The sequence below is a fragment of the Rhamphochromis sp. 'chilingali' genome (genome assembly GCF_963969265.1).
Source record: "Rhamphochromis sp. 'chilingali' genome assembly, chromosome: 8".
Taxonomy (NCBI): Eukaryota; Metazoa; Chordata; class Actinopteri; order Cichliformes; family Cichlidae; genus Rhamphochromis; species Rhamphochromis sp. 'chilingali'.
Window position 1 is genome coordinate 1,085,917 of NC_137935.1, and position 16,920 is coordinate 1,102,836.

Below are 16,920 nucleotides of genomic sequence, written 5' to 3' on the forward strand. Positions count from 1 at the left end.
ATGAGAAGAAGCTGACAGCGTGAACGTGATAACGCTCACGCCGTCCTGCTCAGCATGGAAACAGCCACAGTCCTCTCAGCTGTGATTTTTAAATCACACAACGATGACCTCACACTCTGACTAACAATCCCAGTTTGTTCTTGGGAGGAAGATGGCTTTGTGGTCAGGAAGGGCGCACGGTGTAAAAGCTGCCAAATCAAACGCGTGGAGTGAGCTGCTGTGAATCAGGGAGCAGCTTTTTTTTACTTTATTTACAAACAACAGTATAACATACAAGGCACCATCATTAATCTGAATATGTAATATCCTCGGTTGAGCGTTACAGCAAGAAAGGAAAACAAACAAACAAACAAAAACACCCAAAAAATAAAAAATAACACAATGAACACAAAGCCAAAGACCAGTCATTGAAGGATTTGAACCAAAGGCAAAAAATAGCATGAACGAAAAGGGCAGTCATGATTATAAAATAGGGAGGTTTCTTTTTTAACATAGATTAAACTCGTTAAATAAAACAACACGTTTATGAGCTGTCTTGTTATTCAGCGATTTAGCCCAGAGTTTAAACATGTTTATACATGGTTTAGCTTCAAAGTATCTGCAGTTGTGAATAAAAATTTTCCCATGAACAAAACGTCCTAATCAACAGGTCAAAATCTGCATTCTCAGCAAGTCACCGTCAAATGTGGTAACTGGATTCTCCTGAGCTGTAGCCAGCTCCACATGTCAGTCCAGGAGTGCACTGATTCACAGTAGAGAAGTGATCCAGACCTTCAATATCATCTTCACAAAATGTGCAGGCGTTCACATCTAAGTGAAGTTTCCGTCTTAAGAATTCATTGGTTGGATAAACCTCAGTAATGACTTTAAAGTGAACCTCTTTTACTTTAGGGGAAAGAGGAAGTGAGATATACTTTTTTCTTATCGCCTTAACCTCCACGGTCTCAAATTCTTTATATAATTTCTTTTAACCGGATTAGGGCAAATTTCATTTATCAAAATATTCCTGATCACTTTGTTTGTTTGTCACCAAATTCAACGGCAGCTATGCAGAGCTGCCTCAGTCCAGGAGAAATTTTATCATTGATCTCAAAGAGACTGGGATGGCTTTCATCAGGGATTTATATCTCTTAGCAGTACATCAAATTTCTCACAAAACGTCTCATGTTTTAATAAGACCTCATTCTCACTCATAAAATGAGCTACAGCCCAAATCCCTTTAGATCTCCATTCATCCACGTACACAGATTTCCTACACAAACGCATATACCTGTTGTTCCATATATGGGTACTGTGAGGAGTAAAGTTGTGTTTATAGATTCAGTTCCAGTAGAGAAGCACCTGCTGATATCAGGGAGCAGCTGACTGAAGCCTTTAAAGCCACAGAAACATCAGGAAATGCAGCTCCAAGTCCCAGCTTTGACAAACAGCACAGTGATGTGGACCAGCAGGAACCAGAACCAGATTAAAACCAGTTTGTACGAGTTCCAGATGTGATCACACCTGTTAATAACACAGAAGTGTTGGAGGCGGGGCCTGAATCAATGTCTGCTTCCTGCACCTGTCACTTATTTTTTCCTTTAACAGCAACACTGCTTTTTTACCATCTCTTCATTCATGTTCACGTACTTAAAGCAGAGTATCTGATCCTGGTGTCCATCATCCGTCTGCCCCTCAGAGTTGTATCTGAATTCTGCCTGTTTCAGACCAGACACCATCTTTGTAGTGTTCGACTTCAACAGTCATGTAGATCAGGAGCTCCAGGCCTCAACAGCCGGTGTCTTCCTCTGTTTCTGATCTGAGCGTGTGCAGGATCGCAACATTTATTTATTTCCACCTTCCAGCAGAAAGGAAAACTCATCCATCCGTGCGGTGTGCCTGTTCGGCTGCATCGTGGCAGCAGACATGATGATGACCTGCTGAAGTTTAAACTGAGCAGGATGGAGAAGAACGGTGATTTAAATAACTTGAAGGAGTCTTTCAGAAACTGCTGACCTGCTGGGATTTTCCCACCTACTGGTTATAAGCCTATTCCAGCTGTGAGAGGCAGGCTGAACCTGGACAGGTCGCCAGTTTGTCGCAGGGCTGATCATGACTTCTCTGTACTACAGTGACCTCCATAGTCACCAGATTTCAATCCAGCAGAGCCCCTCTGGGATGTGCTGGAATGGGAGAGTCATGAATACAGCCGACATGTGTGCAGCAACTGTGACGGCATCACGACTAAAGTGTTTGCAGGAACTTCTTAAATTGGTGCCATGAACAGGAGGAAAAGAAGGTCAAACTGGGTGCTGGCAAATTGTACCTAATAAAGTGGCACTGAGTGTCTAATAATGCAATTACAGCGTGTCACCAAGAGGTGGCGCTTTCTTCACTAAACTTTGACTTGTACAGTGTGTTGACAGCATTTCATGCAGAAATATTTTCTTCTGTATTGAAAATGTAAAATAAATGGATGAACATTTTAATAATGGCTTTTTGAGACCCTGAAAGCACTTTACAATTCCACTATTCATTCACTCCCACACTGGTGGAGGCAGCTACAGGTGTAGCCACAGCTGCCCTGGGGCAGACTGACAGAAGCCAGGCTGCCATATCGCACCATCGGCAGTAGGTGAAGCATCTTGCCCAAGGACACAACGACCGAGACTGTCCCAACCGGGGCTCGAACCGGCAACCTTCCGATCACAAGACGAGCTGCCAACTCTTGAGCCACGATCGTTTTGACCTGTAAAACATCAAAACTTTCCCAGCACCCAATAATTAGAATCTAGTTCAATAAATAAATAAGTTCATTAATAATAAGAATAATGTTCCCCATGTTGCGGCTACCCATCCACATCCACTCACCGTCTGGGCTCTATTGAAGCTGCTGTCTCTCTCCCCTCTGTTTCTCCCACTCCTGAGCAACATTTGTGGGAGTGCATGTGTGGCTCCTGCAGCCACTGCTGCATGCTGTGTGCGAGTCACCATTTAGGGCGACCTCAATTCATGGAGCTTTACACACGGTCCCGGAGTGACTTTTGGTTAATGAGGTTTTTGGGAGAAAAACTGGAAAACCTGAGAGCTGTTGGTCTGCTGTGACATTCTGTATTTCTGCTTTGACAAAGCAAGTGTTTTCTTTCTGGTAAGAGTGGGCGGTACCTGCTCCCCTTTACTGTGCTGCCTTTTATGTTGATGTACATTACTCATTTCCTGCTAAAGGGTTTGGTCTCATTGTAGGAAATTACATTAAAAGGTATGTCGAGTCTTATAGTTGTACATAGTCCTGAGGCCATTCTTCAGAGAGCTTCCTGAGCGTGCTCACTGGATCCCAGACCGGTAAAGTGTGAATGGGTGAATGACTGAATGTAGTGTAAAGCGCTTTGGGGTCCTATGGACTAGAAAAGCGCTATACAAATGCAGGCCATTTACCATTTAAAGTAGAGAAGGAGGAAACTTGGCTGACTCCATCTTCGTATTCTAACAGAGGATAAACTTCCCCGGTTAGCCTGTTGGAGCGTGAGGCTGTTCACACGTGCGCACCGCAGCAGGACTCCCACATTCTGAGCCGTCAACAGTCATCGTGATCACAACTTTCCATCTGTGTGAAGGCTGCAGGCAGCTGTGGTGCTGAGCCTGCTGCTTTGAGGTCACTGAGTCCTTAAAAAATTCGTTTTTACTAAGAAGAAAATCCAGCAGCGTGAAAGATGCTAGGATGAGAACGCTGCACGCACGAACACACACTCTCTCTGGCCACACCGACTTATTTCCTGTTTGTTTTCACAGCTAGAGGCAACAAAAAGCAACCACAGAAAACTCAGAGGAGTTGCGTGAGTTTGTGGTAAATAGATGGCACTCTTACACTTGGTTTTAAAAGCCTCTCACTGGGACTAACGTAATCTCACACCATCTCTTTTTGATGCAAAATCACTCACTGAAAACTGTCTCGGCAACATTTCATCCTCCCTGCTGAAGGGAAACTTTAGCCTGATCTATGAATGTGGACCCCAAACTGGATCTGATTGACCTGCACGTTGTTCCTCAGGGTTTTAAACAGGGCTACATTACCTGTCGTCAGTCAGCTGGTTAACTCGAGCTGAACAGAACTGATTTGATCTGAGACTTAATTTGAATGTTCTGGTTTCATAGCTGTCCCTCCTGTCACTATCAGCCACTACAGCGCTGCACTGCATGCTGGGAGTTTGTGGAATTCATCGATCAGTGAAAATCTCTGACACGAGGGCCTTTAAATGCTTCAAAACTGGAACGAATCCAATCACTCCTCACACACACACACACACACACACACACACACACACACACACACACACACACACACACACACACACACACACACACACACACACACACACACACACACTTCCACTCTGACCTATTTCCTGTTTGTTCTCACAGTCTCAGCACAGACGTGCCACAACTAAGACAAAAGACGCAGCGCACACAGAGCTGTGTGCAAACAGAGGGTTTAATATGTACAGTGCTGCTGTGTGAACACAAAGTGAACGAAGAAGCAGCAGCTCAGGATTACTGGAGGGAGGATTCGGTCCACACGTGACCTTATGAACTTTAAATGTTTTCTAAAAGCAAAACAAAATGAAATAAAACTATAAACTACCATTTAGAAAACCTGCAGGTATTATATTATAAAAAGCAAAAGCAATAAGGACATAATCTCCTTTCATGTATCCTTTAAAATAAAACATCCTCTTGGTTCTTTTGAAAGTTTGAATCAGTCTTTCAGACACTGGTCGCTGGCACCACGTCGAGTGTTTGAGGTTAAAAACAAAGAGCAAATCTGAGTGTGTTATAACAGGTTGTTTCTTTACAGTTCACTGTTAGGCTCGTTGCTGCTGCTCAGCTGCCTCCTCGCTGCTCTCGCTTTCCTTGTTCATTTGTCGGATGTCAGGCCGTTTCCTTCTGGACAGCGTCCTCCGCCTCACCTGGGCCCGAAAAGCCTTAGAAAGGAAAAAGTAAACGAGCGGATCCAGACAGATGTTGAGAACTGACACTATTGTCGTCGCTTCCTTCAGGTTGTATAGCACCTGCTCCACAGAGCAGTTCCACTGAAAAGTATAGAGGAGCCGAACCAGGTGATACGGGACGAAGCAAACACAGAAGATGCTGACCAGCACTAAAATGTTCCTGCGAGACTTCACTAACTTTCTGGAGCCCGAGGAGGCCAGCTGCCTCTGCTGTGCCTGCAACACCCTGCGGGAGGTGCTGTGGTAGAAGAAGACCAGGGATACGAGGACCAACATAAAGATGATGATTGCACTGACGTGGACTATTGTATCCAGCAGGCTGACCTGGAAATCACAGTGGGTGGAGTTAGAGGTCAGATTCTGGGCGATGACAAAGAGGATGATGTAAACGATCGCAGGGATCAGGAGGAATACCCAGGTGACCCCGGAGATGATGTGGGCGGCTCGTACCGTCTGTAGGACGTGAGTTCCTGAAGGATGAACAATTCTCAGATACCTGAAGATATGCAATAAAGAATTTCAATAAGCGGTCACAGTGATGCTTGTTGTAAGATGCAGAAGACGTGCATTGGTGTTTACGGCCATTAATCTGGTGACAGAACCGCCGAGACCACAGTCTGATGTCACTAAAGGTTTACTACCTGTTGGCAGCGATGTACCCCATGAAGAGGATGCTGGCGTACATGTTGAGGAAGAGTGCAGAAGCCCCGATGCTGCAGTAGAGCACATGGATGGTGACGGACACGCTGGCGTAGTTGGTGATGCGGATGGGTAGGCTGAGACAGAGCAGGAAGTCAGCGGCCGTCAGGTTCCTCAGGTAGACCGTCAGGCTGCTGGATACCCGACGATGAGCTCGGCAGAAGTAAAACTTCATGGTGAAGCTGTTGAGAAGTAAACCCACCTGAGGAGGAGAGAGACCAGGCTCAGGACGAGAGTTTGGTACCCTTACACCATTCATCCACAGAAAAATGAAGATCTCTGACTGAGTTTGATCTGCTGGTCAACGTACCATCTCTGACTAGGCCGGAGGACATGAAGCACACTGCCCACTCGTGTGGGACTTGGTTTGTTAACGCCTTTGTTAGCACCCAGCTGGATTACTGTAATGCACTTTATATTGGGGTCAGTGCATTATATATTACTCATCTACAGAGGGAGCAAAATGCAGCAGCTCATCTTTTAACAGGCACTCAAAAGTTTGAGCACATTTCCCCTGTTTTAGCTTCACGTCACTGGCTGCCCATTTCTTTTAGGATTCATTTTAAAATTCTTTTATTTACTTTTAAAGCTCTCCGTGGCCTCGCCCCATCGTATCTCTCTGAGCTGCTACAGCCTCATACACCCACCTGCTCTCTCAGGTCAGCTGATCAGTGCTCCTGCATGTACCCAGGACTGGGCGTAAACTTCGTGATCGTGCTTTTGCTGTAGCAGCTCCAAACTGTGGAACCAGCTTCCTTTAGAGATCAGACAGGCCAGTTCTTTACCTGTTTTTAAGTCACTCTTGAAAACCCGCCTCTTTACCCTGACCTTTGACACCACGTGAGATGTTGGTTTTTATTTTTATTTCAGTTGTTTTTAGGTGATTCGATGCTGTTTTATCTTGGTACCCGCAGAGCAACGGCGAAGCGGAGAGAGGCGTCCAGACCGTCAAGAATCTCCTCAAAAAAGCTAGCGATCCATACAAGGCGTTGCTGGCATACAGAACAACAGCACTGGCAAATGGCTACAGCCCGGCTCAACTTCTCATGGGGCGCAGGCTTCGTACTACCTTGCCAATGCTTCCTGAAACCTTACAGCCCTGTCTGCCTGATTTTCAGCAGGTTAGTTGTTCGGAGAGAGAGAAACGGCTGAGACAAACCGAAAGTTTTAACAAGAGACATAGAACAAGAGAACTGGATAAACTGTTGCCAGGACAACCAGTCTGGATCACGGATGCAAGAGCACAGGGCACAGTGACAGCAGTCCACCCGACTCCACGATCGTACGTCATCAGTGGGCCCCAAGGGACAATTAGAAGGAACCGCAGTCATCTTGTGCCGATCCCACAAACAGAGGCTCAAACCGAAGCCACACAGATTCAAGCTACTCCTACCGAGACAGTTTCTGAGCCAAGCGCACCCCATACACCAGGTGTGGTTAGAACCCGGTCGGGTAGGGAGGTGATTAAACCGAAAAGACTTGATCTGTGAAGCTGATTGTTTGAAAACAGAAAAGTGTGTTTCAAATGCTGAGTTGTGGTTTTGAGGGTAGCATGTTGAAGGAAAAAAATGTTTATTCTGTTACAGGTTGAAAAGAAGAAAAAGTGTTTATGACAATACTGACTTTATGTTTCCTGAAATGCTGGGGTATGCCTGTAATGAAAAAACTATATGCAGTTATGTTTTGTTTGAAGAACAAAAGAATGTACCAGTCTAACTTCAGTAAGGGGGATGTGGTGTAATCTATATTGGTGAATATCATGCGCCACTAGGCGGCAGTACTTACCCTTCTAGACAGGAAGTGATGCTATGTTTTGATAGGGAGAGTAAGCTGGAAATAAAGATGGTGGTGTTCCACGTTATCGCCTAAACGAGGAGTTTTATTAAAAGAGCCCAACACAACAGTAATAAGTTACGTGTGTGATATTTATATTTGTGCTTTGTCTTTATTGTCTTTCCTCAGGAGAACAATCTCCAATAGATGAAGACCTGGTTACCATGGTGATTGAGGACTCCCAGCCATTTAGCATTGTGGAGGACAAAGGATTCAAAAGATTTGTTAAATCATTAAATCCTAGCTATGTTCTCCCCACTAAAGGTTATAAAAGCAGTGAAAATGCAGTTTTTACAGAATAAAATGTGAACAGGCAGGACTGAGGCTCAAAGCCTCAGTGTGTAGCTGTCCATACCTCAACGTTACAAAAGCACAACTACTGTCCACACCCCAACCACACCTCACCTCACAGGAAATGATCATTTCCATTTCAAGCATTTCCAAATAATCATTTCCCATACTGCCAGTATAAATATACACAGTATGCTGCCATCACTACAATATACATGTTTTACACACTCCTTTTGTTGTTGACATTTACAGGCTGTGTGCAAAATGCCACACTCTTCAAATTCATGCCAGCTATTATTTTTACGTCCAGTAGGTGTCCTGCTAGAGCAAATGAAGCTTCAAGAAGCTTCGCACTGGGATGAACCAACTGGAAGAAAAGCTTCAGTGCTTCATGGAGCTTCATCTGCCCATCACTACTGCTGTGTTGGTTCAAGGATCCATTTAAAACCGGCAGGACACCAACCCTGCAGGTCTGGAGTTGCCCACCCCTGGCTTAAATACACAGAGACCTAATCAGCGAATGGGAAACAGGAGGGAGGCACAGCTGGGAGAAATTAGGGCTAACGAGACAGGGGGAAGTAAAACTGAAAACAGTGACATAGGACTGGGACTATCAAAATAAAACAGGAGACAAATCACAAAGATGCAAACTTGACACTGAGAGACAGATTGAAAGAATATAACACATGGAAGACGGCGACTTAACCCTCATAATGTCCTCCTGATTTCCACACAGCTGTGGTCCTCAGGGGTCAAAGATGTCCCCATCTGGTTTGATTGATACTTAATTAATATTACTTTTAATTAAAACTTAATTCGAACATTTTGGCACTATTTCTTTATTCCGTTTCAAATGTAAGTCTGATGAAACCTCATTTAAATGCAATGTTTCTTTGTTTTTGGGTAAAAAATAAATTAAATGATCAGTTATTGTGATTCTCGTTTCACAACCAGAGTCGGCTGCTTTAACAGATGATCACAGACGGGTTTATGTCAAAGTTAATGTAGGAAGCTGCTTTTAAGCAGTCAGACTGGAATGATTCAGTAGTTTTCTTACCTAAATTAAAATACCTGAATCATAAATATATCAATACATCTCTCAGGATTTTCTGAGCTCCATGCCCAATAAATTCAATTTGATTGAATTTCAGATGCTTTTACTGGATCCACTCTCCCAGTTATAATCGAGAGGTGACGGGGTTTTCTCCAACGCTGCTCTGAGACCAGTCTTCCCTCTTTTAAAAATTCTTCCTCTTTGGAAATTTGAAGATCAACTGTCGTGTTCAAATTTTTACAGGAAAAATATCTGTTGTTTAAAAAGATTAAATCATGTTCGTATTATCCTACTACTGATTCAAACATCTACTTCAGGACATTTTGTTCAGACTCCCTTTGACCCAGAGATTTTACCATTATAACCATTATAAAGTGTGAGTCTGCGCTACTTGTATTTACAGTTTTTGCCCGTTGCTTGAACACATTTTGCAAAACTTCGCTCATTGTGCCAAAACTCTAAACACAAGTAAACATGACACAACACTGGGAAATATACCGTTCACATCTGTGCCAAACTGAAACTCTGCTGTCAAAACCTAAATGCAGGGAAGGAGCAGTACCTGCTAGATAAGAGCTTAACAAGCAGTTTCACTCCGTAGCAGGAAGAGGAGAGCTGGACACTCTTCTCTTCGCTCCCTACCAGGAAGAGGGGCCGCGTCCTTCAGAATCACACACACAGATACACCTGCATACGCACTAACATTCCTCCGTCTATGAACAGACGTATTCACTGCTGTATTATTTTTGTATATAAAGACTAGTGCAAGAACAGAGCGCTGATCACAGGGCCCCCACTCTCGTGTGAGCGCTCTGTGACTGCCCTTGCATGTAAAACCTGCAGCGTGTGTGTGTGTCTTCACTCTTAGACTCTCAGCTGAACAGTGTCATTTAGAATAAATCTCTTGACAATACTGTAAACACAAAAAATCATGACAATTGTGCATACGTGGGCTCATGGATCCCACCGTCTGTTGGGGTCTGGCCACAGGACCTCATCGACATCGCAAGCAGTGTCTTCTCCCGCTGGGCACCGGGGAAAATATCCTCTTGCATGTCGAAACCATCCATGGATTGCTGTCACCTGACTGTCGCCGCAGGCCTGTTCCATTGCCTGCAGAAGAGGCATGCGGGCATGTGGTCATATACACGCCGTCTCCAAGCCGAACAAATTCCTCTATAGGGTTTACAGTTTCTTCTGATTGCTTAAGCACATTTTTTGTAACTATTTGCTAATTTTGCAAAACTCTTCACACAAATAAGAAAACCTGTCACCCAATCATCAAAACATTGTAGTTCTCTTGCAAAAGCAAACACAGCTAGATTAACTCTTCACACCTTCGTAAAAATGGTGTTTCCGTATCAAACAGTACACACAAGCCATCATCTACTAAGCACACAATGCGCCAACTGCACACTGATGGTATGAATACAAAACACATCTGGCTTTTGCTTTCTCTGTGCACAAGGTAGGCTATGTCAGTTTGAGCTCATACTTCTGTCATAGATCCATAAGCATAGAGGGATCCAAACTTCAAGTACTGGTGTTTATTCAAACACATCAAAACAAACACAAGTGTTTATTTCCAAGTATAGGATTATTTGCAATCGCCATAATGACTATATGGGTTACTTGGTCTGCAGTGAACATGCTTCCTCTGCCCCAGCATCTGGTCATCTAGCAATTCTGTAAAGTAACAATTTCAGTATTTCTACATCAATGGTATTGGTGTGTTTCTCATTGGCATATGGCAGTGCTACAGATCTTTGTGCGAAGTGACTGTACTAACCGATTCTCATTTCAAGATGTCCTTATGGTGCTTGCTACAGTGTAGCGGCTCGAGTTAGGCTGGACCCGTTGGCCAGCTACCCTCAGGGTCATTCCACGGTTGATTACATGGTCCACTATTGTAGCTCTGATGTCATCAGCAATTCTATTTCTTACTCTTCCTACCCTTCCTCTCCCCCCTCCTCATCTTCCTCTCCCCCCTCCTCGTCTTCCTCTTGCTCCTCCTTGTCCTTGTCGTCCTCTTCATCCTACTTCTTCACCTCCACGTCCTCTTCCTCGGCCTCCTCTACTTCTCACTCTTCCTGCTCCCTCCATTGTACTCCGCACACACAGCTTACCTGTATTATAGTGCTTAGGCTGATTGCAAAGTGAACTAATTATCTAGAAAAGTTTTCACATGTGAAAGTGTGCCAGACAGTTGGCAAATTAGAGTTAATGATAGCCATACATGTGTATACTTTTGCTAGGAGTGTGTTGGAAATTTGATAATTGAGTGTTGTGCAGTGAATTGTGCCTACAGTTTTGCAAAGTGTGTGTTACAAACTTGCAAACTGAGTGCAAAGCAGTTTTTGTGCTTTTAGTTTTGCAAACTCAGTGAGTGGTTTTGCTATAAGTCTGAATAGTTTTAGAGATTGTGCTACAGGAATCACAGTTAGGGTTTAAGCATTCAGAAAAAACTGTAAAAATGGTGAGTAAGGGGGCAAGTATACCACTTCAAGTTGGCTGTGGTTGGAGAACCAGGCCTGGACCAGAGCAGCCCGATGGAAACTGACATGATCCCATATCACCACAAACCTGGGCTGATCTGCTCTGTTCTGTACAACTATATCATGGAGAGCATCTAGAAATGTGAGTATATGTTGGCTATTGTATGGACCTAGTTTTGCATGATGCTGCAGAAACAATGTGATATTTTCCCCGCGCTGCCCTGGGACGTGCACAATTGCCCTTTGGCCAGTTACATTACGACCCCGTCATCTTGTTTCGCACAGGTCGAATCCAGCTTCATCAATGAAAATGAATTCATGAGGCTGTGCAGCTCCATCCATGGCCGAGATTCTCTGTAAAACAAAGAGAACATATTACTGCACTACAGCGCTACACATATAGAACCCTCACCCATCACACAGGTACCTGTGTAGCTCTCAGGATGGATCCATGTAGTACTGAGTTTTCCCAAGATGCGTCTGATGGTGGTGATGCTCACATGGTTTATGTTGCTGAACACTCGCCTGTCTGCAAGTATTTGCTTTCGTAGCTGGTGGAGACGGATGGCATTGTCTGCCCTCACTAGGTCCACAACGGCAAGTTCCTGCTGTTGTGTGAACAGGCGTTGGCGTCCTGCCCCAGAAGGTCTTCGAGTCATTCTAGAGAAATACAACCACATGCTGTCATGGCTTTGCTTACTTTACTGTATATACTGTATCATCCACTGTACAACACTGTACTTCAAAATAAGTAATCGTGCTATGTTTCACAGAAACTACCACTTTGGCTGCAAAAGCAGCATTAGCACCCTGCAGTACCCTGCACACTTGATATGGTGATATACTGTAGAACAGTACTATGAAACCATCTGAGTAGAGCAGAAGGCAGAGAGGTGAAGACAGACCTGCTTTCTAGTCTGAATGTTCTTATTGCAGATGCCACTGTGAAGCAGCTTCGATGTGGGTGGACTCTCTGCCCAGCTTCCCTCATAGTCAGGCCGTGGTTGATGACATGGTCCACCAAAGTTGCTCTTATATCATCAGAAATAGGGGTCCGTGCATGGCCTCTTCGACGACGACGACCTCCTCCTCTCCCTCCATCCATGCTTGCAAAGTTCTTCAATTGACTAAACTGAGGGCTTTTTGTAGTTGGCTAATTGGTGTTCGGTTTTGCAAGTAAGTGCCTTCAGGTGTGTATTTGAGTGGTTGCAATTACCTGATGTGTTTTGTATTTTGGATACATGTGTTTTCCAAATGGCACTCATTTTGTGAACGAAAATTCATTTTGTGAACGAAGTGGAGCGCTTTTGTTTAAGGTAGGGGTACATGTGTTTGAGGGATGGTAACAAAAGCTTCAAGTTGTGTTACTTTAGTCTAAGCATGGCTTTATAGTGTTCAAGCAACGGGCAACAACTGTAAGGGGCTGTTTGTCTCTGTGTATATATATATATGCACGTTTTGTAATAGTTTTTTTTTTTTTACCTCATTTATTTTACTTCTTTCTTTTGCTGACACTTGGTGTCTTTTAAGTTTGCGATATAAATAAAGCTGACTTAACTTGATTGTATTCATTTATCGCCAAATAACAGCATCCATCACCAGGTACTTTATATTGTAAGGAAGAGACCAAACAACCCCAACAATCATATGACCCCCTATGAGCAGCACTTTGGCGACAGTGGGAAGGAAAAACTCCCTTTTAACAGGAAGAAACCTCCGGCAGAACCAGGCTCAGGGAGGGGCGGGGCCATCTGCTGTGATTGGTTGAGGTGAGAGAAGGAAGACAGGATAAAGACATGCTGTGGAAGAGAGACAGAGGTTAATAACAGATATGATTCAATGCAGAGAGGTCTGTTAACACCCAGTTCCACGTTTTCTCTGGTTCCCTCCCCAATCAGACCAGGAGTGACATGTTGAGCCGCACGTTCTCCTTGAATTGCTGGCTGTCTGAGTGGTGTCCAAAAAAACCCATTGACATGTGAGGAAGAGCTTTTTGTGGAGTTAACATAATGATAGGCAGCAGCTGTAACTCAGTGTGTGTTTTCACGTACAGCAGAAACGATGAGAGGAAGCTGCCGGCATGAATCTGATAAGACCCGCTCGGTCCATCCTGTTCGTCATGGAAACACAACCACACATCTCTCACCTCTAACGTGCAGCTGTTTTATATCAGATCAAAGTTTGCCGCTTCATTTTCCAGAAATGCAAACATCAAGAACACAAAGTCCCAACTTCAACTTTAATGGAGAAAAACGTTTTATAAAGTGAAGAATAAAGCCTCGACACTCTGAACCTGCAGGACGCAGGTTATACCTCACTGACAGACGCCCACATCTGCTGCACATCTGGTAATGACATGTAGCAAAGACCATGAAGCTGAGCACCAGGGTGCCGTGTGATAAACATGCATGAAAGTCTGCGCCAGTGTCCAAAGCCCCCACGGAGAGCCAGTCAGCACGTCCCAGTCCCACAGACATAGTAAGGGCACCCAGAGAGAAGGGCCCGGCACACCGCAGAAGCCAAGGCACAACGAACCAACCCGAATCCCAAGCAGGGCACTGACCAACACAACCCAGATGCCACAGGTGACCCCAAAGGTGCAAGATAACCAGCCTCAACTAGTCTCTCACTTTCAGACCCCCACCAATCCCAAAAGCAAGAGGCAACCACCCCAAGCCCTGTCTGAGAAACTAACACGAATTAACAAGAGGAAAACATTCAAGATGACTGTGAATCTTCTCTGCAGTGGACGTCCCAGCAAATTTACCCCAGGATCAGGTGACCAGTGCTCAGAGATGAGGGCACCATCAAAGCCTCTGCAGGCTTCAGTGTCCACGCTTAAAACAGGCTGGATGAATATGGAATAAAACCGCCGTTGACACAGTTTCTCTGGGTGTCCGTGGCACTTCAACAGAGCTGGATTTTCACTCAGGCTAACAGATGATGAGTCCCTCAGATGTTCGTATTTGACACCGAGGCAGAAATAACCGAGCTTACAGATAGAAATATAGTTTTTAAACTGAAAGATGGTTCTCTGCGTAACCAAAACTGCCAAATAGAGTGTGGGGTCTTACAGAGACGCTGCTGACTCTGAGACCGTCCGACTGTGAACAAAGCAAAACACAAAGCGCTTCAAGTTTTTACTTGCAAGGGGAGCCCGGACAGGGTCTTCGATTCGTAAGCTCTGATCTCAGCCAACTCTGTACTCAAGCCTCCCCTCACAGCAGTTACACATACATCTCATTAGTCATATGACAGTTCATGCACTCACATGTAAGTGTGTGTGTACGTGTGCGTGTGCGTGTGTGTGTGCGTGTGTGTGACATTTCCTGCTACACCATACATGGCGCAACCTTTCAACCAACCAGGTGTAAAAACAAAGGTTTTCGTGCTAAATCTAAAAGCCAAACGCTTGCAATGGAAAACGACTAAAAGCTGAAAACAAATCTGCTCATCTTGGCCTCCCTGCACAATGACAACCATATTAATCCACAATTGTCTAACATAGAGAGAGAGGAGTGAAGCTCCCCCTCTTCCTGTTGCAGATATACGGCGAGCACGGCACATGTGACGATCAGCTCAAAGACACGTTGGCCTGGACATGGATCACCTGTTGCTGCTGCTGCTGCTGTGGAGCTCAGGTAGGACTCGGCTTTAACAACACGAGATGCAGTAAATATTTAGATTTACTGATTAAAGCTTCCTCTTTAATGCTTTGAGAAAAATGTGAATGCATATGTTAACGTCCAGGTTTAGAGGTAGTTGTTATCCTGAGCTATTCTGGACAACCCACATAAAGAAGATGCACAGTGCTGCGTGGGTTCCCTCCCTTCCTCCCACAGTCCACAGACATGCAGTTAGTGGGGTTAGGTTAATGGGTGATTCTAAATTGCCCATCGGTGTGAATGTGAGTGCGAACAGTTGTCTGTCTCTCTGTGTTAGCCCTGCGCCAGGCTGGTGACCTGTCCAGGATGTACCCCGCCTCTTGCCCTATGGTAGCTGGGATAGGCTCCACCCCCGCATTGACCCTGAACTGGATAAATGACAGAGTATGGATGGATGGAAGATGTTCAGTTAAATCTGTTAAAAGATGGGCTGTGAGCTTTATTTAGAGCGTAAATGAAAATCACATCGAAGGAAAGAAAAAGAGAAAACGCCCAAGTTTAAAACAGTCAACACATCATCAACTTTTAATTTCTTCAAGCTCGAAACCACACAGTAGTTTGAAATCCTGCACACACTCTGACAGGATACTCCCACTCAAATAAAAGACCAGTGTTTACGTCACTGAACTCAAGTCTCTCCAGTCTACGTGCTGCCTCACTATTCAACAAAAACACGAAGTGAAAACACAAATGCTAAGATGAACGGAGCGGACACAGAAAAGATTCAAGTTTATTTATACAGCTCTAAATCACAACAACAGTCGCCTCAAGGCGCTTCATATTGTAAGGTCAACCCTACAATAACACACACAGAGAAACCCAGCAATCACATCACCCCCTATGAGCAGCACTTTGGCAACAGTGGGAAGGAAAAACTCCCTTTTAACAGGAAGAAACCTCCGGCAGAACCAGGCTCAGGGAGGGGCGGGGCCATCTGCTGTGATTGGTTGGGGTGAGAGAAGGAAGACAGGATAAAGACATGCTGTGGAAGAGAGACAGAGGTTAATAACAGATATGATTCAATGCAGAGAGCGTAACAACCCTTTTGGGTTATAGCACCACTAGGGGGGGTTGCCCTACTATTGTAGTAGTTGTTGGAGTCTCCTAGTGGGTGTGGTGTTGTTAGCGGCAGCCATTCCATGCTGCTCATGTTCCAGTCTCCGAGGAAACACCTTACTGTTGTAACGGCCTGGCGCCGAACCCCGCACATGTATGTACGGACAGAGTAGAGCCGTGGAGATCTGGCTTGTATGGTCTTATGTTGCTGATAATGAATAAAGGTCTGTTGTTTGATTTAACCGACTGGCTTCGGGTTATTCAGCTAACCCCCACACCACACGCTTGCTGGACCTGCTAGTCGCTCCTTCCTCGCCAGACTGCTGTTACAAGAGGTCTGTTAACACATAGTGAGTGAGAAAGGTGACTGGAAAGGAAAAACTCAATGCATCATGGGAATCCCCGGCAGCCTACATCTATTGCAGCATAACTAAGGGAGGATTCAGGGTCACCTGGTCCAGCCCTAACTATATGCTTTAGCAAAAAGGAAAGTTTGAAGCCTAATCTTGAAAGTAGAGATAGTGTCTGTCTCCTGAATCCAAACTGGAAGCTGGTTCCACAGAAGAGGGGCCTGAAAACTGAAGGCTCTGCCTCCCATTCTACTTTTAAATACTCTAGGAACAACAAGTAGGCCTGCAGAGCGAGAGCGAAGCGCTCTAATAGGGTGATATGGTACTACAAGGTCATTGAGATCAGATGGGGCCTGATTATTTAAGTATGTGAGGAGCACCAAACTAAATGTAAGAAAAAACTCGAGGTGTGAGAACGTCTCATGACACTTCCTTTCTGTGCTGTGGGCATGTTTACCTTGTGTGGTTAGCTTGTGCATCACTGCCAAAGAT

At 44.7% G+C, this 16,920-nt stretch overlaps 1 pseudogene across 1 annotated transcript; it reads right to left on the minus strand.

Moving 5' to 3' along the window:
• Nucleotides 1–4,825: 4,825 nt before the first annotated feature.
• LOC308401023 (P2Y purinoceptor 14-like) lies at nucleotides 4,826–5,943 on the minus strand (annotated as a pseudogene). The gene is made up of 2 exons: nucleotides 5,627–5,943; nucleotides 4,826–5,481 (listed from the first exon to the last, which is right to left on the minus strand). The product of its transcript is annotated as a P2Y purinoceptor 14-like (transcript).
• Between the last annotated feature and the right edge of the window lie 10,977 nt (nucleotides 5,944–16,920).